Source organism: Aythya ferina (genome assembly GCF_964211825.1).
Source record: "Aythya ferina genome assembly, chromosome: 1".
NCBI lineage: Eukaryota > Metazoa > Chordata > Aves > Anseriformes > Anatidae > Aythya > Aythya ferina.
Genome location: NC_140296.1, coordinates 34,748,407 through 34,771,576, shown reverse-complemented (window position 1 = coordinate 34,771,576; position 23,170 = coordinate 34,748,407). Strand labels below are relative to the sequence as shown.

The 23,170-nt window shown below is 35.0% G+C and overlaps 1 long non-coding RNA gene across 3 annotated transcripts in view; it reads left to right on the top strand.

The window, feature by feature from the left end:
- The window catches only part of LOC311439774, a 138,324-nt gene that overhangs the window by 99,134 nt on the left and 16,020 nt on the right, over positions 1–23,170 (top strand). For all 3 annotated transcript variants that reach the window (XR_014694987.1, XR_014694988.1, XR_014694989.1), the window contains one exon: positions 19,781–19,882. This is a non-coding gene — a long non-coding RNA (uncharacterized lncRNA). The remainder of the gene's footprint in view (positions 1–19,780; positions 19,883–23,170) is intronic.

Below are 23,170 nucleotides of genomic sequence, written 5' to 3'. Positions count from 1 at the left end.
AAGATGTTTCTAGCTGCTCAATGAACTCTGATATTTCTATTAATCAAAAAAGTATTTTTGGCTTTCCTTGGGTTTTGTGTAACCTCAGTCTTCAACAGTGGGAGGTTATATCATGGATTTTGGAAGGAAGGAGCATCATTACAAAGTGTCATTTTACCACCTACCTCCCACAACTTGCTGGTATTTTCTCTACAGGTCTATTTCTTTGTAAGTACTCTCTTTTATTTGGCTTTTGCTGAACTAATATCTGACTGATTCAATGATCTTTACAGTTAACCTATCAAAACAGTTAAGATAGTTAAATCAAAATTTACCAGCCTACTCAAATTTACTTGGTACATTAGCTAGGTAAAGATTTCATATTGCATATACTGTCTTAGCTTCCAATTCAGGAAGGTCATTTGAACATCAAGAAAATGCTGAATTGTTTATTGATTTCTTAATTATTCAGTGCTTGCGCTTACTTCATTATGTTCCACTATGTTGCCTTTTTTCTTTTCTTTTCTTTTCTTTTCTTTTCTTTTCTTTTCTTTTCTTTTCTTTTCTTTTCTTTTCTTTTCTTTTCTTTTCTTTTCTTTTCTTTTCTTTTCTTTTCTTTTCTTTTCTTTTCTTTTCTTTTCTTTTCTTTTCTTTTCTTTTCTTTTCTTTTCTTTTCTTTTCTTTTCTTTTCTTTTCTTTTCTTTTCTTTTCTTTTCTTTTCTTTTCTTTTCTTTTCTTTTCTTTTTTCTTTTTTCTTTTTTCTTTTTTCTTTTTTCTTTTTTCTTTTTTCCCTCCCCTCCCCTCCCCTCCCCTCCCCTCCCCTCCCCTCCCCTCCCCTCCCCTCCCCTCCCCTCCCCTCCCCTCCCCTCCCCTCCCCTCCCCTCCCCTCCCCTCCCCTCCCCTCCCCTCCCCTTCCCTTCCCTTCCCTTCCCTTCCCTTCCCTTCCCTTCCCTTCCCTTCCCTTCCCTTCCCTTCCCTTCCCTTCCCTTCCCTTCCCTTCCCTTCCCTTCCCTTCCCTTCCCTTCCCTCTTTGTTTTTTAATCACTTAAGAGTTTAATACACCAAAATGTTAAATGACAACAATCTTTAAATGTAAACATGGCAAGACTTGAACAGGGCAAGACAGGGCAAACATAAACATCATAAACATATATTTAAGCATAAACAGGGCAAGATCTTGAAATCTGGCTTTTAAAATATTTAATCTGCTAAATCCAAATCATGGGAACACTTCCTCATTTGCATAAGCACATTTGCATGTGTATAAACACATTTGTGTGTGTGTGTATATAAACACACGCATATATGTATGCATTGTACCAAGATTCATCTCTGTGTTATAGGAACAGAGAAAAAGCAGTTATGTGTTTATTACAGTTATGTGTGGATCTGAAGGTTCTGATCTGGTTCAATAAATTTCATGTACCAACATGTATAGTAGAGACAGGTATTAAAGGAGATGGGTTCCCTTTTCAAAATCATTTCCAGCCCAAGAATAAATTAATACTTCTGTGGAGTCTTATATTTCTTATGCTACTAATGAAGTAAATTTATTGAAGCATCTTTTGAGAAACTGCTGAAGAAACTAGACTATTATCCTAAAAATGTTCAATTCAATTAAGTGTCCAAATACTTATGTAAGCAGAAGCACTAATTTTTTTTTTTTTTCCTCTTGATTACATTTAAGTTAGTGAAATTTCAGTGACTCATAGTCTTAAAAATGTATAAAATACAATTTTGGATTTTTACAGCTTTTTTTTTTTTTTTTTTTTTTTTTTTGTCCGTATTAGCACAACTAATGGAATAATTTACACCAATTAATTTACTTGAAAAATTTTATTTTTTTTTCTTTTCTCTTTTACATTATGAGATGAAGATGGTCACATAAAATCAGCAAATTATTTAATTTAATTTAACTATGTACAGTTGAATGATGTTGATGATGTTATTTTAATTTGAACCTCTAATTATGGTTTGCCTGGTTGTTTTATGTTCTAATTATCATTTAAAAAAAAAAAAAAGTGTTTTTTTCCCATACAGTCACTACTTACAGAAATTTTTGCCTGTGGCCATAAATAAGATCAATCAGACAAGGTTTAGCTTGGGCAGTCAATGTCCAAAATATTTTACCAAAATATGGCAAAACAGTGTTTTTCTTGTAATTTGATCTATTTAAATATGATGGTCAATTTATTTAGACAACCTCATTGCATTAACTAGTTTGCTGAATGATGATTTTCATGAAAGTAAGAAATCATTTGCATTGGCTTGATCCAAATACCATTGCCAGAACTAAACCTGCTCTGCCGTGTCCCCTCCATTCCATTTTTTGGGTTCCTTGGAGAATAGACTGCCAATTGTACTCTACTGCCAAATTATGTACAATAGTAGTTTTGTGATATGGACAAATGCCTACTAAGGACTAATTTGGGACCATTAAGCTAATTTCACTTATTACCCAAGCCAGATTTAAACCCAGGCCTTATGAAGGTGACAGGCAAGTATAACTTAGTATTAACTTATGGTATTATGAAACTTGCTCCAGGGCAAGAAGATTTCCATAACATTAAAAAAATTATCTTAAAATTGAAATATGAATAATTTACAACACACAAAACCTCAACTAATAGTCTCTGTTCATATCCTGTCTCTGTTCATAGTCTCTGTTCATGACCTGTAGGCTATATTACAGAAATGTGTTCTATCTGGATCCTATCTGATGTAATACATTGAAATGTATATAATTTGAGGAACTGTTTTGCTCTACTTGTATTAGTCTGCACTGCTCACAAACATAGGCACAAACAATATACAGGGGAAAAGGATATCAGGTCTCTCCTTTCAGATGAATGTGACAAAAATTGGGCTTGAGAACTGGAAGGTCTCTTTTCCTGGCCATACTTTTTGTTCTGTGAACTTTCTTGAAGGAAAATGTTTCAGTTTCAACAGGAAAATGGGAATTAAAGAAGCATTTTAAATAATTTTACTTGGAATGTTTTGTAACCTATCCAAAATATGGGATGTCATAAAATCATAAATTCAAATCTCCTGGGTCAGAATTGGACCTATTGTATTAGCTTACAACCTCCTAAGTATGGACTCTAGCTTATGTCATTTTAGGTTAGAAAACACAATGATAAGAAGCAGCGCATTTAAATAGCTAATGACCCTAACCATATAATCACGTATTTAAAAAGCCCTGCTACCCTGCTACTATGATCTTTTCGTTTTCCAATGGTTAAGGAACTTTTGCCTCAATAACAGAATCCATAAAGATTTTTCTGAATTTTTCACAATATTCCTTTTTAGGCATCTAAGAAGAGCAACTAAAATGTATAGCATAGATTCATGTGAATGTAAGTGTATGTGTTTAAATATGCTGCTTCTTATCATTAGGTTTTCTTACCTAAAACAAGGCACAAATATTAAATACTTTCACCTTTTATTTTTTATTTATTTTTTAATGGAAAATCTAAGAAATGACTATCTGTTACTTCAACCACAAGCTTAAACTCAGAAGATATCACTGACTTTGAGGCTTCTTTCACCACCAGTCACTCTATTTAACAGTCTGTATTTTATCTGTGTCTTGTGGTTTCACCCGGCAGGCAGTTCAGCCCTACACAGCCACTCACTCACTCTCCACAGGTGGGATAGGGGGAGAGAATCAGAGAGGTAAAATGCAAGAGCACATGGGTTGAGATAAAGACAGTTTACTAGGGAAAGCAAAAACTGTGCACAAGCAAAGCAAAGTAAGGAATCCATTTTCTGTTTCCCATCGTCAGGCAGGTGTTCAGCCACTTCCAGCAAAGCAGGGCTCACCACATGTAACAGTTTATTGGGAAGACAAACACCATCACTCCAAATATTCCCCCCTTCTTTATCCCATCTTTTATTGCTGAGCGTGATGCCACATGGTATGGAATATCTCTTTGACCAACTGGGGCCAGTTGTCCTGGCTGTGTCCCCTCCCAGCTTCTGGTGCACCCCCAATCTGCTCACTGGAAGGGCAGCAACAGAAGCAAAAAAAAACCTCCTTGGCTCTGTGTAAGCACTGCTCTGCAACAACTAAAAACATTGGTGTGTTATCACCACTATATTAATCAAAAATCCAAAACACAGCATTATGTGAGCTTCTATGAAGAAAATTAACTTTGTTCCAGCCAAAACAATGACACTGTGATGAAACTGCAGACTTTTTATTTATATGTTTCTTTTTTGTACATAACATAAAGGATGTGATAATGTCTTTGCACATATATTTCAATATTTCTTTTATAATTAATCAATCAATAATAAACTATTATTGTTTAATACAATGCTGACATTTGGGTAACGCTATTCAACTGTTAATATATTTTTGTTGCTATTCAACTGTTAATATATTTTTGTTATGAAAAATCATGTTTTTGTTGCTTTTCCTAAGGAAAAGTGGGAATGTATTTTTCTATATGACAACAAAATCACTAACTACTTTTGGTTAGTAAGAGGTTTATTTAACCAGGCTGTTAAAAAAAGCTCTGTAGTGATAAAAACACCTAGAAGTTTAAGTGGGCTGTACAGGTAGATGCTGTAAAAAGTTTTTCTTTATTTCTTTATTACTGATGTCACCAAGGCAACTATAGCATGATTCTAGTAATCTTTTCTTTAGGTTTTAACTGTCCCTACAATTTGTACATGCACATAAGAAGAAAGACTTCTCAGCAGGTAGGAAAAATGTGTTTTCATTTGTTTTATTTTTTAAAGGAAGATAAGTGAGTGAGATGAAATAATCTAGGAACCTTCTGACGAGAGTCAGAAATGACTGATTATTATGATGAGAGTTCATGACTTGTTTATTTCCTATGTGAAGACACCATGGTTAAGTACCTGAAATAATAGGTTAAGAAAGGAATGTTCTCATCCTGTGCTCAATATAATTAATGGAGAAAGAAAATATGTCCCTTGCAGATAAGTCCCTCTGCCCACCATGATCTCCCTTCTGTCTCCACTGACTGTAGACGGCATGTACACTATTAAATTCATTGCTTTAATTAGCTACCTATAACTAGGCTATTGAGTTTGGGGATTTGTTTTGGGAAGAATCTGCCAGGATAATCCTTAGAGGCTACAATATTTCACTAATATAATACTTGGTTTAGTTATGGAACGATATTTAAATGTAAGAGATGTCAGAAAAAAAAAATCCTTGTTGCAGGGAGTAATTTTCTTTGTGTGCATTACATGTATACATAACATTCATAAACAATTTGATGTTTATTCATACCCATTTTGCATTCATTTAATTTTTCCTTAATGTTGCCATGTTGCCACTGAGAATTTTACTGTTTTTTTTTTGTTTGTTTTGTTTTGTGTCCATATTGTTTCTAAATATATATATATAAAAACGAAAGACTGATGAATAAAAATCCTCTTACTATCAGTGTACTATAGTCAGTGCAAAATACTGTTACAAAACTGTGGGATCAATATTATAGACTATCCCTGAGTAACTTGTAGTAATTATTAGAGCTTAATTTGAATGAAACAAAAGATGTAGAATTTATCTTCTTGACTTAAAGACCAGTTCTCCAGTTCCTTTTGAATTACAAAGATTGGTAAGAGCCAGTAAATGCTTAATTTCAGATTGTAATGGTCATAGTACATGTCAAGAACACTAAATACAGCTGGATTGCTAAAGTGTGACTCAGCTGTATTCTGATCTTTATTCAATTTGTACTTTGGACAGGTCACTGAGAGGGAGAGAAATAATGGGAATATGTCTTCATATTCTGGAACCAATGAGGGATGAGTTCTGGCAACTGGGAATAACATGAACTTGTGTTCAGCTATATTACATGTCCTCCCAAAATAATGAATAATAGGAGTTTCAGCTAGTGTAGAGCCATACTGGTGTTTTTAGAGTACTACTACAAACGTAATTTGTAAAAGCTGCAATGTATTTGTAAGCTATGATGTCTTGTAGCGTTTTACAACAGAATTGCTAGAGATAAAACCAGAATCTAAGACCTTGTTTTTAATAGGTAAAATTTCCTAAGAAGGTGAAAGTAGCACACAGAACTTTCCTTATCATAATGAAAGGCTTTGTGAAAGAAACAGACATTTTACTTTGGGTCACGTGGTTTCCACAGCTTCTTACTTTGTAGCCTCTCCATGTAGCTATAGAAAACGGTGGCTTATGTGGCACGGGAAAGAATAGAGGGTCCATTATACTGTTCTTATAAATATCAAAAAATAGCATGTAGCAGAATCAAGCTCTACTGACATTTTCAGAGCCAGAAGTCTTGAGCAAGGTATGGATCCACTTTACTTTCTGCTTGATTAATGAGGACTACTAAAAAGTCCTACAAAAAATGTTCTATGTTTTTGATATTTGTTCTTATTTACTTTTTTATTTGTTTGCTTGCTTTTTTTTTAAACTGAGGGTGAAGGTAACTTTTTTACCTAGTCAAAATAGTGGACATCCAACTCTTCTGCAAATTTATGCTTTCTAAAATGGGGTTAAGAATTTAAATGCTGGAAAAAGTAAACTTTGCTGTGTTTGAAGACATGCCAGCCTTGCAGAGGAAGAATGATGACCTTATTAATGAGACTGAGGGAAAAAAAGAGGCTAAATAAAAGATGTTTGCATAATGTTTTAATAGGCAAGTCCTAAGTAAGAGAGTGGCATTTCTTTAACCTCCTGCATTGAATAAATAAAAGACAAATTCACCTTTAGGCAGGCTTGAAAACTGATTAACTTGACTATTTACTTCCAGTTCATACAGTTAAGTATGTTTGCATTAAGTGGACAATGTACCTAATTACTATTAGCAAGAAGTAGGAATAGTATGAGTCCTCTTTGGGTGTTTGTAGAATCTGTACTACACACACACAAAAAAAAGTGCTTTCATATGAATCTGTGCAAGTTCTACTACTTTCATTATGATAAACACATGACAGACAAGAATGTCCTAGTTTAAGAATTATTCTAAAATTGAAACCAGGCTTAATAACATGTCCAAATGTATGGCAAGTGCCTTTCTACTAGCTGTTTGAAGATACATACATCTTTTCCGTTCTTATCCATCAAGAAGTTTAAGGATAAATAAATGATTTGTCTAAACTGGACAGGTTCTGCAATTTAGTGATCCAAGAACAAATTTGAAATCCTAGCAATTTACTGTGACTTTCATTTATATGACTTGCTATAGCCATAATATCAAGAAGTATAGTATTTTAAGGAGAAACAGAAAAACAAAACAAAACAAAACAAACAAACAAACAAGAACTCCATATCTTCACATTCCTTCTCCTCTCTGCCATAGCATTGAAGATAATGTACAGGAGTAGAAAAGAGTGGATCCAGATGTGACACTGCCACGCTATGACACCTTAAACATGTTGCATAAATTTCTGTAAACTAAATTCAGAAAGGGGCTTTGGAATGCATGCAGAAGCAGTAGGTGTTAAAAGACATTTAAACCTTAAGTTGTAACAGGTAAAAATATTTAAAATTATCTTACCCATAGAATTCACTGGTGCCTTGAAACTATGGATTTCTCTAACTCTTTTGAATCTGATCTGCTAGGCTTTCTAGGAGTGTATCTGATTTGAATTAAGATGACCCTGATTTCCTCAAAATGGTGTTCCTGCTGCTCCTCTGCTCACTCTTCTGCCAAGGAGAATTAAAAACTCTATATTTATCTGATACAACAGCAATCAGATTATTTAATCTTTCTTCTGGGGTAATTCCAAGGGGGGCTGCTGTGACTCCCTAACACTTCATCTCCAATGCCCCTTCACAGTCACTCTCTGCCCCTGCTGCCCATGAGGTCCCTCCCATGGGATGCTGTCCTTCCCAAACTAAGCCTGTGGAGGCTGCCCACATGCAGCAACTCCCAAGAACAGCTCCCACGTGGCTCCGTAGCACGGGGTCCATCCATCCCCCAGGAGCAAACTGCTCCAGCGCAGGTCCCCCACGGGTGGGCGGCAGCTCCCCCCAGGTCCCCCGCTCCTGCATGGGCTCCTCTCCACGGGCTGCAGCTCTGGCCCAGGGCCTGCTCCTGCAGGGGCTCTCCATGGACCGCAGCCTCCTCCAGGCCACATCCACCTGCTCCACCGAGGGCTCCTCCACAGGGGGGGCTTCAGCATGGAGATCTGCTCCATGTGGGACCTATGGGCTGCAGGGGGAGAGCCTGCTCCACCAGGGACCTCTCCACAGGCCGCAGGGGAACTTCTGCTCTGGTGCACTTCCTGCTCTCCTTCTGCACTGACCTTGGGGGCTGCAGGGCTAGTTCTCACTCCTTGCCTCATAGCTGCTGTTGTGCAGCATTTATTTTTATTTTTTTTCCCTTTCTCAAATCTGCTCTCACAGAGGCGCAAACAGCATTGCTTATTGGCTTGGCTCTGGCCAGTGATGGTTTCGTTTGGAGCCTCTGAAACTGTCCTTGTCTAACATGGGGCAGCTGCTGGACTCTTCTCACAGAGACCACCCAGGCAGCACCTTGCTACTAAAGCCTTGCCACATAAACCCAATACATATATACAAAGGGATGTGACTGTGAGGAACTACATTATGAAGCTGAATTTTATAATGGAAATGAATTGCAAAAGAAATTCCACAGACACATAAACCTGAAAAATTTCAAATTATCATAAACCAATCTCATTTTTTTAAATAATGACACTGAGTCTCCTATAACTCCACGGTCACCTTATCATCAGACTTTGGCCAGCTGACGTTCCCAAAATAGCATCCTCCTACTGTTCTAACTTTGCAATTCCAGATTCATACTTTAGGAAGTGGGTTGGCTTGTGTATTGAAAATGCAAACTTTCTTAGCAATTCAGGCTTATGACTGATTATCATCAACATCAAAATAATTATTTTCACTGCAAAATGTTGTTTTTCCCTCAACTCATGACTAGTTTTATCAATGTTTTAAACTGAAATAAGTTATAAATTCAAAAGGAAAAGAAAAAAAGTATATTAGAATAACTAAAATCTCAGCATAGAAGAAACCCATGATTACACTTTTTACAACAAATTTGGTTTCCACATCTCAGATGGGAGCCTGATTACTAGTATCTTTAATGGAATATTAATTTATGGGGTAAAACAGTTACAGAACTCTGTGCAGCTAAACTATCCACTTTCAACTTTTCTTTATAGTTTATTAAAAAAAAAAATGCAAAATTTAGAAGTCTCGTTTTTGTTTAAATGTAAATTAAAAAAAAAAAAATCCTAAACATTCCTAAACCTTGAAATTATTATCCAAATGGAAGTCTTGTTTTCCAGTTAATGGAAAACAATTCTCATTCAGAAAACAGTTCTCATTCAGAAATGAGAAAAAAAAAAATCTTGAATTTCCTGTGGATTAATGAAGAAAATTCTAATGAAAAAGTTGTTTGGGGGATTACTTCTGTACTTGTGTTTTGTTTTGTGGGTTTTGGTATTTTTTTTTGTTTGTTTGTGTTTTAGTTTAATACTCTGTAACTTTATAGATTTTATTTTTTCTTTTAATTATTCTAAAGCGTATTTTTTACCATGTTTCAATTGCACAGGTGTGCCAAAAGTCAAGTGACATGTCAGCAGCTGAAAATATTTAATTTGTACCTGATACTTTCTGTTGTTCAGGGAAACTTTTCAGACCCCCTGAATCTGGGTAACCCACCCCAGAACATTCTTATTAAAACTCAAGCCTTTACAAAGTAAAACATTCTCCACATGGCTTAATGCTATGCTTCTTACAAGAAAAGATGTAACACGTAATTAGTATATAAAAGATTCCATAGATGCTTTGCCTTCTTGTTGTATTCCCTAAGGCAAAATACTTTGATAACACATTTTAATTTGTTGCCTAACTTTTCTTAATGAGCTCTATTTTTCCTCTCATTTTCACTATGCATGATAAGACAATAGTGTTATTTGACATCATTTAAATGTCTGAATGATAGGGAAGAATGAAGAGGGAAGAGGGAAGAGGGAAGAGGGAAGAGGGAAGAGGGAAGAGGGAAGAGGGAAGAGGGAAGAGGGAAGAGGGAAGAGGGAAGAGGGAAGAGGGAAGAGGGAAGAGGGAAGAGGGAAGGGGAGGGGAGAGGAGGCGAGGGGAGGGATAATGACAATTTGAAAGAGTTAGATCATGTAATATTCTAAATACACTACCAAATACAGACAGATGCATCCTGACTGTTTTTCAGAGGTAATTGAAATACAGACATTATGTTTAGGATAACTTCAATGTATTTTCTTACTCTCTGTTCCTACCAGCTGGCCATGATTACTGCATGAAAAGGTATCAGGAATTTCAAATCTACAATGTTCATCAAAGTAAAGGAAAGAAAGAGCAATATTTTACAAGTACCTATACTATATTGTGATTATTGTCACTGCAAATATTTCTATTTTATATTCACTTGTATTTAGTCAAAGTGAAAGAACATTTATTACACTACAGTCCATGAAAATGGAATGTCATGCCCTGCTTTCACTAATAAATATTGATATATAACATCCAAACCCTGTGAAACATTTATATTAAAAAAAAAAAAAAAGAACTAAACCAAAACCAAATGCAACAAACAAGGAAACAATGCACTGCAGTGTCTTTCCTATTTCTGTTCTTGATTTTTTGAGGGGTTTATATGCATGATAAATAATGAAAACTACTAAAACATAAATCAGGTTATGAGCTTTATAAATTCGAGAACTGTGAACCAAGATGTGATGTATTAAATGCTTGTTATCATGCACTAACACTCTTCTTGAAATCAGAGGTGTTTTATTAAGTCATTGTGGTATAAACCAATTCAGGCATTTAGATAGCAATTGATGATTTCAAAACACTGAAGAAAGCATAGGAAGTCATGCAAAACACAAACAAAAAGAAAAAGTAACAGGCTGTTTTAGAATAAGTAGTTATTCTATCTTGTCCCCTGGCTTTAGCTCACATTTTTACACGAATAATAATAACAAAAACAACAACAGTAATAAAGGAGAACATGCTGTCCTCTAGAAGAAGGAAAATTATAAAATTACATTAAACTTTCTAAAATTTTATTTTCATTGTTATTTCAAATTCAAGTTTTGGAAGGGAAATTATTCCTGAGAGAAAATCTACTTACAAATATGGTAATTGCCATTCACTTCCACTCAGCCATCAGCAAGTGTGTTTCAAACTTTAGTATGCCCACTGCACAATATATATTTATAAATTCACTTTCCTTCCAAGCAAAAGGTACCCGCAATTCAGGTGGGGAGAAATGGTGATTCAGTAAGCTTACTTATGTGGAAGGAATACATAAATCTTAATCTGAGTCATAATTCATAAATATTAATCTTTTTTCCTTTCACAGGAAGAATACTGAATCTCAGGTTTTCTTAACTATATAAAAACAGATGGGTTATAAAACTTATGAAACTGTTGATTTAGAGAAATGATTTCTTTACAGATCAGCTGGCTTCTGATGTTGTTTTATGAAAGTCTTTCACAACCACACTGATTATGAAATATCATTTCAAAAGCTGAATTCAATGCTTTGGAAAAATGAAATTCCCATAAGTAAATCACGACACTAGTTTCACTAATTAACCCCAGACCTAATGGTTCCGTTACTTAATGGCTTCTTATCATTTTACATGCATATTGCATATTTCTTCTTTAAAATAATGTTATAACTATCAATTAGCATACTTCTGATATAAAAATTATCTTTTTACATTTAGAAATCATATTTTATTAAATCTATGTGTCATCCATGATATAGTCTAGACATTTTCCAAACATAGGTTATAATACTTTGAAAAAAACAATACTTGTAAAAGCCTAGAGACAAAAGTAAGAAAACAGACCAACTTTCTCAAATACATCTATAAGTGAATCTCTTATTTCTTAGGAAATTTATTAGCTTTTAAAATTACAGGTACTACTTCTTCCAGTAGTGTGAAAACTGAATACAAAAGAATGTAAAATATTTAAGTTACCTTTATAAACTTTACAAATTTTAATTGATGTTGTGTTTATCTCTGGTTCCAGAAAATTGGGTTGGAGGAGAATTCAACAGAAAACAGTTTTATTTAAGCTTTCCAGCCTGTTAACTCAAGATTTTGGGGAAACACATTAGTTAGAAGATGTATCGTGGTATTTCACTCAACAGCTCTTGATTATTAGCAGATTTTAAGTATTAAAAATTTCTTTAATTTGGACATTTTGGGTAAAAGAAAAGAAAACAAAAATCTGAGGTAGCTAGAAAGAATACCAACTGGATGAAAATCACCTACTGTAACTGCTGTTTTTTCTGTAGACTCTTACAAAGTCTAAGACGGGATTGTTTAACCTGAAGAAGAGAGGGCACAAAGGAGACCTTTTTGCAGCATTCCAATATTTAATGGTGGCTCGTGAGAAAGATGGAAAGAATCTTGTTTAAAAGAGAAAGGGTTTGTAGTAGTAGGACAAGGGGTAATGATTTTAAACAGAAATAGGGTAGATTTAGATAAGACATAGGGAAGAAATTATTCACTATGAGGGTGGTGAGGCACTGGAACAAGTTTTCCAGAGAAGTTGTGGATGCCCCATCCCTGGATGTGTTCAAGGCCAGGTTGGATGGGGCTTTGAGCAACCTAGCCTAGTGGAAGATGTCCCTGCCCATGGCAAAGGGCTGGACTAGATGATCTTTAAAGGTCCTTTCCAACACAAACCATTCTATGAGTCCGTGATTCTGTGACTCTGTGAGTCCATGATACTATCCAGCTTACTTGGAACAAATCAGAAATATTCCAATTGCCTCCAATTGGCTAATTTAATATAATTATATATATATATGTGTGTGTGTGTGTGTGGGTGTTAATTTATAACCTATTACAGATCAGTTCTTATTAGGCTTGCCAGGGATTATTTTCTGATCTAGAGTTGCTGATACATTTTACATATGATCTGAAGCAGTCTTTTTTGTTTGTTTGTTTGTTTGATTGATTGATTGATTTTTGGCTACAAATAGGCTCCATTAACATTTTAACATTTATTGTGAGCTATAATGCTTTCTTCACATCTAAGTTTAATTAATCGATATTAAAAAAAAAAAAAAAAAAAAAAAAAAGTATAGTTCCGCACAATAGTTTGGTTCAAAGTCTTCAGATCACAAATTGGGATCTGTTAATATCAACTGTAAAGTGTTAGACAGATGAACTATTCAGAGATGTAAAAATGGCTTAAAGAGTAAATAACAAAGAGGTAATTGTTAGGTTAAAAAAAAGGTAATTGTTACAGCAAGACCAGAACTTTTTGCAGTAACAATTGTAATTCATCAAAACTTACCCTAATACATCCAGATGCAAGGAAGGCAACAGTCAGTCAAAATTTCAGACTGATTTGTTTCCCTTGGTAGAAACATTTAATACAGTTCTATGACCAAAAGACTCATTAACATAAAAGGAGTGATTTTGTATCTTTGGCTCACTATTCTACACAAGTAAGATAACTCTTAGAATGCTATTTTCTTTATTGATGTCCACACAATGTTATCAAGACAATGAAAAGCAAACTGAAATTTACAGAGCTCAATTTATTCTTCTTATCAAAGAAAATAATGAATAGTAAGTTCAAAGAAGGAGATTAAAAAAAAAAAAAACTTGCTTTAGGGTGGGAAGGTTGTTATTCATATCGGTGACAAAAGAGGGACTGATGACTTCAGTGTTGTGGCCAATAAAGTTTAGGTGGTCAATAGTGAAAAGCACAATGTGGTTAGAATAGGAGGAGTACCATTAGTCTTGAAATTAGTTTTAAATAGCTAACTTGTGGGGTGCTTAATCAAGCCAATAAGAAACAGTGAGATGTATCTGATACTGTTTGTTGCCTGGATGTAAAATATTCAGAGCCTGAAGCCTTTTTCTGGGGCACAGCACCATTTTGCACTTACAGGTGGATGAATCATCAAGAACTATAGTTTAGGCCATCATCAGACTGTAAAATTTCAAAACTTACATCTCAGCAGTATGCCTTAGCCATAATAGCTGTAGTACAAGCAGTGTTCCTTCTGCATTTTAGTTTAGACTGTTACTGGATAGCAAGGCTAGAAATAATGAAGGAGACACAAGCTGCCTGGTCTCCCCTCAGCTGAGTACTCCAGCCATCATTTTTAGACCAGTCTACCTCTTCCTTCAACTTCCAAATCACTTTGAGGTCACATCTTTCCATTTTCGTGACAATATGAGCTGCAATATTTCAACTTGAGCTTGATTTGAGCATACCCATTTATTTTGTCTCATCAGAAGAATGCCAGTGTTTTATGTCCCAAACTGGTTATTGTTATTTCAGAAGAAGCACTCAGCCTACTACATACACACAATATCAAAATGTTAGCTGAATTAGGAACTTTTGGGCAAAGACTCTTATACTCCTACAGAATTTCAAGTGCTTCAGTGTGTTAGACAGGTTTTTTCTGGATTGCTCTTTTTAGTTTAAGGCTTGTAATTCCTCTTCAAAGGCACTTTATTCTTCTTCAAGCCTTTGTGAAAATGGGTCTTTTTTTTTTTTTTTTTTGGTAGCAATCCTACAACCATGTGTATAAGAAACAGCTTTGCAAGTCTATAATTGTCCCTTTTGACATTTGAGTTTGTGCATCTGTGAATCCTCCATTTTGTTCCATACCTTCATAGGGCTTAGACATAACATGATTTCTTGCATTGCTCTTAAAATGCTCATTAAATTAGAGCTTTGCATTCAGAAAGCTATAATCTCCTCTAATCAGTATCGTACCATTGCCTAAGTACTAGGTCACCATGGTCTCTCCATTTTTTGCTATAAGCTCACAACAGTGTAGTCTCCTTAGCACTGACATGTTTATGCTGATTAAAATCTGTGACTCCAAATATATATGCATCTGTCTGAATGGCAGCAGTTAGACTGGGTGATGGTCTTCTCAGATTTAAACACAGCATAACCCCCTACTTGATGTACTTTTGTCCATCTGTTTTACAAGAACTGTTCCTTATAGCTCCAGGTGCTTGCAATGCACACACTTAACACAGATGGCAGAAGGCATGCCTGTTGTACTGGTTATAAGTGTAATTTTCTTTGCGAAGCAAACTAGAACACTAGCTAAAATTATCTTGGTTTTGTTTGCCTATTTATTATAAATTTATATACATATTATAAATGTGTATATATCCACATATTATTTAATTATTATTATTATATTATAATATATTTATATATATTAATATTATATATCAATATAATATGTATAATATTATAATCAAGATAAAATATTGTATATTATATTATATATATCAAAATAATCTATATAATATTATAATATTTATTATATATAATATTTAATCATATATATGTTATAAAATAATAATATATAATATTTTATAATGTATGTGTTTATATATATTATATATAATATATATTTAAAATATATACTTTATATAAATATAAAATATATTATATGATACATAATTATTTAATGTATGTGATATATATAATACCTATTAATATATTAATATATAATATATAATATATATTATACAATATATTTTATATATTTATATTATATTATTATTATATTACCGTTAATAAGTTATTAAATATATATATATATATATATGAATATATTATGTATTGTATATTAATTATATATATATTGGTGTACTGGGTCTGGCTGGGATGTTAACTTTCCCTGCAGCAGCCTATACAGTGCTGTGCTTTGCACTTGTAGCTAGAACAGCAGTGTTACCACACCAGTGTTGTGTTTGCTGCTGAGCAGTGCTGGCACAGCATCAGGACTCTCTCTAACCATCCTAGGGTGTGGGCAGAAAGCTAGAAGAGAAACATCACCAGGGCAGCTGACCTAAATCAACCAAAGGGATATTCCATACCATATGATGTCACACAGCAATAAAAGGTGGAAAAAGGAGGAAGAGATGGGCTTTTGTTGTGAAGACATTGGTCCTCCTCCTGAACACAAGCTACGTGCATTGAGGCCCTGCTTCAAGGACGTTGTCAAGCATTGCTCATTTGTGGGGAGTAGAGAGTAATTTCTTTCCTCTACACTTCCACGTAGCCTTTATTTGTTTTGTTTTGTTTTGTTTTATTTTCCCTTTCCCTCCTCCCTCCCCCCCCACCTTTTTTTCCCTTTAGTTAAATTGTTTAGTTAATAATAATCTTTCCTTAATAATTGTTTTTTCCTTTAATTAAATTATCATTATCTCAACCTGTGAGTTTTCTTTACTTTACTTCTTCCCCTCGTCATCTGAAGAGGGGGAGTGAGAAAGTGATTGTGGTGTTTAGCTGCCTAGCACAGTAAGACCACCACAATTGGCCACATTGCCCACAAAAACTGGGACATTTGCTTTGTCTGATTAACACAGTACAGACCCTTCATAATGTGTGATACAGATAAAAGTCTTGAAGGAGATTTGTTTCTATTACACCTTAAAAATACTTAAGGTGAAAGTGCGTAAGAATTGGCAACAAATTATTATAGCAATTCCACTTGCATCACTAATGTGTTCAAAGTTTAAAAGAAAGTTAGGTGAACACAGAATCCTAAAAATGGAAGTGATTTCCCAGGTCACTAAATCCAGTTTCTACAATTACAAGAAAACATGTCATATAATGACTTCATAAATTCCTACACTAATCGACCAAGCTGGATTGCTCCAGCACTTTTTGGATATGATTTCTCTAAATAATTTTGCTCACTTGGCTGCCAAGTTTTTAATATCCCTGGAACTTTAATTTATTGTCACATAAAATCTCAGAAGCTTACTCTAACTCCTTTTCTTCTGTTTAGTCACTCTGCATTTGTATTGCCCCATGCTTGACATATTACCCCAAAGACCCCTGTTTCCTCTGTTGTGTAATGAAGAAGGCAAAAGTGAGGGTTGCTTTAGCTTGATTACGGCATTCCATTTCTTATGAATAGGGCTGCTCTGTCCTTAGCTTCTCTCTTATCAAACTCTTTCTAAGTAAAGAAAATAGACCAGAAATTTAATGCATTGAAAATCTACAGACCTTCTGAAAGACATGCTTGCTTTGGTAGACTACATCAGCTTGAAATATCTGTTCATAGGTATCCATGTATATACAAGAAGTTATAACTTGCTTTATTAACACATTATGTAACACATTTTTAGAAAAGGACTGGCCTGTTGTCCCTCTCATACAGCCTACACTGCTGCAGATGTATTTGTTTCATAGGCAATATTCAGCACATATGTTATGGGTCTCAGTCAATGTGGCTGCCAGCTAACAGAGGATATCTCTCCTGTCAACTGTCAGGCCCTTCCTTGTCCAGTACTGTTTTGATAGATTGCTTAAGGAATGCTAATCACAAACATACAGTCTGAATGGTGGCAGCAAGATTACAAGCAAATGTGTCAATTGTTTGGGTGATTTTTACTTTATTTATTTATTATTATTTTTTTTAATTTTCCTTGTCATTCGCTATATGAATGCACAGACATTTGGGGACAGAATAGCAGATGCCCTTGGAACTGGATAGATAAATTATTCTACTAGGTTAAAGTAGAGTCTAATATGGGCATACTCATTCCTTAGAAGCTAGAAAGATAGCAACTTATGTAAAGAAGAATTACTACCACTGAGCACTAGAGATTGTCAGAATAGTTGGAGAGGAGAGTGGATTGCTGTGATCTGCATAAATAACAAAAGACAAGAAGCTAAATATACTGTTCCGAAAATAGTATTTGAAAATAATTAGAAATACGAATTAAGGAAAGGATTGAATGTTGGATTAAAGGTTAGTTTTAATTATGTCATTTAATAAATATGTATATAAGTTAATATATACACTTTTTATTTTATTTATTATTTTTTTCAGCAAAGTCTTTAATCAATCCTCTGCTGCAGACTGTCACATAGAAAACTTTTTCACACATATTTTCCCGTGTGTACAAAAATGCTTAGTATATCATGTAACATAGTTTTGTAAATCCATTCCCGATGGTGTGTATCCTCTGCAAGGATAATGTTTGGACTATAAGTTAAAAATGGTCAGTGATCAGAAGTTTGGCACTACTTAATATTAATACTAAATATAAATATTTGCAATGTACTTGGCAGTACCTCTGCTATTGAAGTTTTACTTTCTGCTTGAGGTCATGTCAGCAGGAGTAAGTTTTACTAAAAACTACTGCCCTACCTAACTTCAATTCTGTCTGTGTTATCAGTAGTCTTTTTGCTTTTGGACAAACCCCCAGCTGAGGTTAGGTGGCCCCCTTTCAACTAGGATCAGTGAAATCATCCTAGATTATGCTGGACAGGAGAGTCCAAATCTTCTAATTTCTCAGGTCTACACTCCTAACAGGTTCTTCTAATCTTTGCTCAAAACTGAAGAAAGGATTCTTTCCTGTAACTAATCTGCATGTAGGTTCATTTGTACTCTCTCTGACAAGGCTATTTACAGTCATGATCATTATGCACATTGGTAAATTATGTGGATATTGCAGGATCAATGGCTCTAAATATAACAGGAGAATAAAAGACAATTTATAGTCTAAAAAGAGGAAACTGCTCAATTTCAAGAGTTTTTCAACAGAGCTGTAATTATCCAATTTAATATTAGAAACAATGAAAGCTATAATTGTTTTTGAAAACCACAATTTATAGGTAGATTTGCCTAGAGATTTTTTTAAAGACTTAGAAATGTTGATTAATGAAAATATATGTCCCTTTTCCCCTCCCCAGTTAAGTAGAAACATTTAAATGGAGTTAAAGAGAAGCTGTACGGCAAATTTTGTTCCAAGCTAAAATATACACAGGATTAGTATTCTGAAAGCAAATTGAATCATAATTGTTTGAGAGTGCCTTACCCCTAGTAGGTATCTTTCCTTGTAGCAAAAATGCAATGTTTTTTTATTCATTTTACACAGACATTCTATATAACCTCTGCTTAAATAAAAAAACCATGTTGTCTTTCTCATCAGCACCATTTTCATCCTTTGCTCTTTATTCATCCCTGCTCTCTTGAAGCTAAGATATTGAAAAGGATAAATTTGGTTTGATAGCACTATGTATAATGATGCTACTGTATGTTGCTAGGATACCATTTGGTGGTCAACTGTCTCTAGTGCAGCTGCTATTACTTGCCAGGCTGACACCCATATTAGCTTTTATACCTCCTAATACTCGGGCTACAGAAAGTTTCCCTTCATTTTATTCTGTTTTGATTTGGGGGGAGAGGTAAGCTTAGAGACAAAGTTAAGGGGCAGAAGGGGAGAGTGAGGAGAGATGTTATTATTTCATTTTACCTTCAATCCTTATAAGTAACAGATATCTTATCCCAATGAGTTTAACAGTAAATATGTACCAGTCTTTGTAAGTTTTATAGTTTTTGGTACATGAGCTAATACAGGATCTAATTCAATGTAGACAGCGAGAATCTTTCATGGATTTATTCCACCTCCAGCAGTACCACTTGGCTTTCTCCTAGAGGATTTTGAGGGCTAAATGCATGAGATGAAGTAAGGTGAGGTACATAGCAGCGTGGTGTAGCTGGTGGGGTCTAAAAGTTCGTATACCCTGGGGTTGCATGCAGAGAGAATGTGTAAGGCATTCATACTTACGCAAGAAAAAAAAAACATTTCCTACAGGAAAAAGTAATGTGTGCTTTTCTTTAGATAGAATTGCTTATGACACGTTGACTTTCAGGGACTATTGCTGCCTTAAGGTTAGATACTGTTTCTTGGGACTGGGGGGATGAAACAGGGGCTGAAATACACTCTTCCCCATATGTAGCCTGCTTTCCTTTTCTGATTTACTACTGATTCTCCTGCTCCTGCTTCTCTTCTCAAGATCAAGGTACAGGTGCAGAAAGTACAGAAATACAAAGAAGCTACAGTGCACCTGAATTTGGTCTTCATATATTTGAGATGTCATGATTCCTGACAGCAACAGGTATTTATTTATTTATTTATTTTGAAAAGAAAGAAACACACAACACCCACTTGTAACTTTTTTCCTAGTGTGATTTATGTCAATGAGAATTTCCAAGGAACTTCAAGGGATTAAGTATTTGCCCATGAAGAGTATTTCTTCATGTAATATCTGTCCAGTACAGGGAATGGAAATTGTTTTCACAGCATAAAAAATTAACTGCTAAGTGGTCTTTATATGAAGACATGACATTATTAGACCTTTTCTAAAAGCTGTTACTGTACAATACATCTCAACAGCATCTCTGCTAGTGACTTTAGGTACCTGACCATAGTCAATACATAAGAAGATATAGCTCTAGTGTGTGATTTAGCTCACCTGTTTAAGACATCTGACTGTAGAACACACACTGCACATGAACGTTACACATGCTTCTCTCCAAAGATTATAAAAAAGAGCCTGAGGTTATAGACAGCTGCATTAGCCAAATTAATATTAACCTTTCTTATAGGTTGCTATCTAACTTCAGCATCTAAAAAAGTGGTATTTCATTCTCTCTGTATTCAGAGGAAAGAGAAAATTACCTTCAGAGAAGAGCTCACTGTCACTGTTCTAGATTTTGGATAGACTTATCATGGTATGAAATTCCCTTTAAAGATGCCTAGCATTGTGGTGGTTTTACCCAACACAACCATACATCTAACCCAACACAAGCATGCATCTAACTATAGCAGGAAACAATATAACAGTCTAGACTAAGCAACAGATTTTCAGAGGTCTGAGCTCTCAAAGTGGTTAGGTGGTATGAATACCACCTTTAATGGATGTCTATTATTTTATAAAACAGCATATCCTGCATACCATAAAAGTAATGAGTGACAAACAAACATTACTAAATTGTACAGCGGACACATGGTATTTGGAATAGCAGATGGACATCAGGTAACAGCTGATTAGGAAGTTACTCCCTCATGTGTTCAAATATATCTGGGCAGAAGGTACACAAACAGTAACATAGCACATGCGATCTCCGTGAAAAATTCTGGCCACACACAATGTTGCCGGACACTCTCTGGCATTACTCACTTCACATTCCTTTATGCCCAACACTGAATTCATGATTACTAACATCTGCACATTATACTGGCAGTGTACCATCATTTTCTGGCAGCTATGGATGCCAGTGAAAAGCTGTAACACATTGCTTAAGCCATGGCCAGTTGTTTGTGGTAAGGTCCATGCAGGCTATTCTGAGAATTTGCTGGGTTCTTGGCTAGTATAAATACAAATGACTTAAAATAAAAAACCCAAACCAAACCAACCAGCCAAACAAACAAAAACCTCTAGCTGAGCCAGGCACCTTAAAATTTTATTGTGTTCCACAGATTTTTCTAACAGCCACTCAGATATCAGTATGCAGCACTGAAGAATTTAAAAGCCAAACTAAATGCTAAAAGTAATAAAGAAACCAAACAGTAAAATTTGTGCAAACTGTAATTCCCAGCCATTCTGTGCAGCTGCTTTTTCTGTAGAATTTTGACTAGTTCTCTAGAGAAGAGATTGAAAACAAGTTTTGGTGATATAATCCAGCTGCTTTCAACCTCACAAGCACAAAGGCAGAAATAAATCTGCCTTATTTGGCTACAAACACATGGTGATGCTTTATCATTAGGAGAACACAAAGAACGCATTATACTTCAGTAGGCAATCATTGGTCTTCATATATTTAAGTGCAATAAACCCCAGAGCTAAAAGGTAAAACAGAGGAGTTTAAGGAGTCACTAATTTAAGAACACTCAAATAACTCCTGGAATCAAATGGTAATGCATTGCACACAGCTTCATGCCTTGTTCAGGAGTCTAAACACTGAGTTATAAGAATGCTCTTACATTTTTTCTTGGCACATTCTATTATCTCAAAATTGGGTTGAGATTGATGAATTCTTCCATAAAAACAATTAAAAGTGTCTTTCTTTTCAAATTGACTCTGGTAGTTTTGGGGTTGGTGTAGCTTGAAGTAAAAGTGCTTTTGTGCCTTTTTTTTCCCATAATAAAAAATAATAAAAAGTAAGCACCAAAAACAAACCAAAAAACATTTTCCAGGAATAAATAAATAAATAAATAAATAAATTAAAATAAATAAATAAATTAAAATAAATAAATAAAGAAAGAAAGAATAAAAAACATAGAAGAAAAAATATCTCAACAGGCTTGATTAGTGCAATGTCTGTTTTTGACTCTTGTGGAGTGTAGCACTTTGACTCAGCATCACTGAGGTGAATGTTGCTGCAGTGAGAAGTTCTGGTGCTGTTACCTGCTGAGGTCAGCTTGACTTTCAAGAGAACACCAGAGGCAGAGAACAAGGAAGCAAGAAGTTCTTAAGAACTTCTTTGACCTGAATTTTCTATGACTGTGATTTATGTCTATTGTTACCTTCATTCAGTGAAACAGATTTGTACCACTGACAGTACAACAACAACAAAAAAAGGCTATATCATCAAGTTGTACTTTCAATTGGACACTGATTATTACAGCACAATGTGAGATGTTTTTATATTTTTAAACGGTCAAGAGTAGGTTCTGTATGTTGTATAGTTCAGGCATGTCTGATCTTTTATTCCAAGAATCTCAACAAACAAAAATCTTACCTTCATCAAACACCTATGTCCTATGGTGGAGTCAAGAGCAGTTCACAGTCAGAAAATATTCATTCTCCTTAGACAGTTATTTATGTAACACTTTACTGTGGACTGAGAGTGGGATGAGCAGACAGCTGAGTCCTGAGAGACCTGCTGGTGTTGGCTTAAACAGTCAGTGCTGGCTCATTTCCTCACTTCTGGTACAAATCCAGAAGGCTTTCCACCAGGAGAGCTCGCCCGCAGCAATTCACATCACAGTTTTTACAATGGATCCACACTTGAACTGTTCAGATGCCACAGGTTTGCCCATCTGGTATAGTTAAACCTATAGCTGTCAATCCCACACTAAAATGCAGCAATGACTTTCTACACCCTTGACATCTTGCTGAGCTGGCTGTATCTGATAATGTGATATATGCTCATAGCAAGGGAATATGGATTCTGGCTAAAATACCGAAACTCTTCTTGAATCGGCCTCTGCTTGAATCTCATTATTCAGCTTTATAGCACTGCTGATCCCTAGATCACATTGCTGCTGATGTTTATTTCCTAGCCTGTCACAACTAGTATCACTGGGGCTGCATACCTACCATTAGTATCTCTATACTGTGAATAAACAGCCTCTTTGTGACTCAGCTGTATCAACAGAAAAGGCTACCATTGCCATTTTA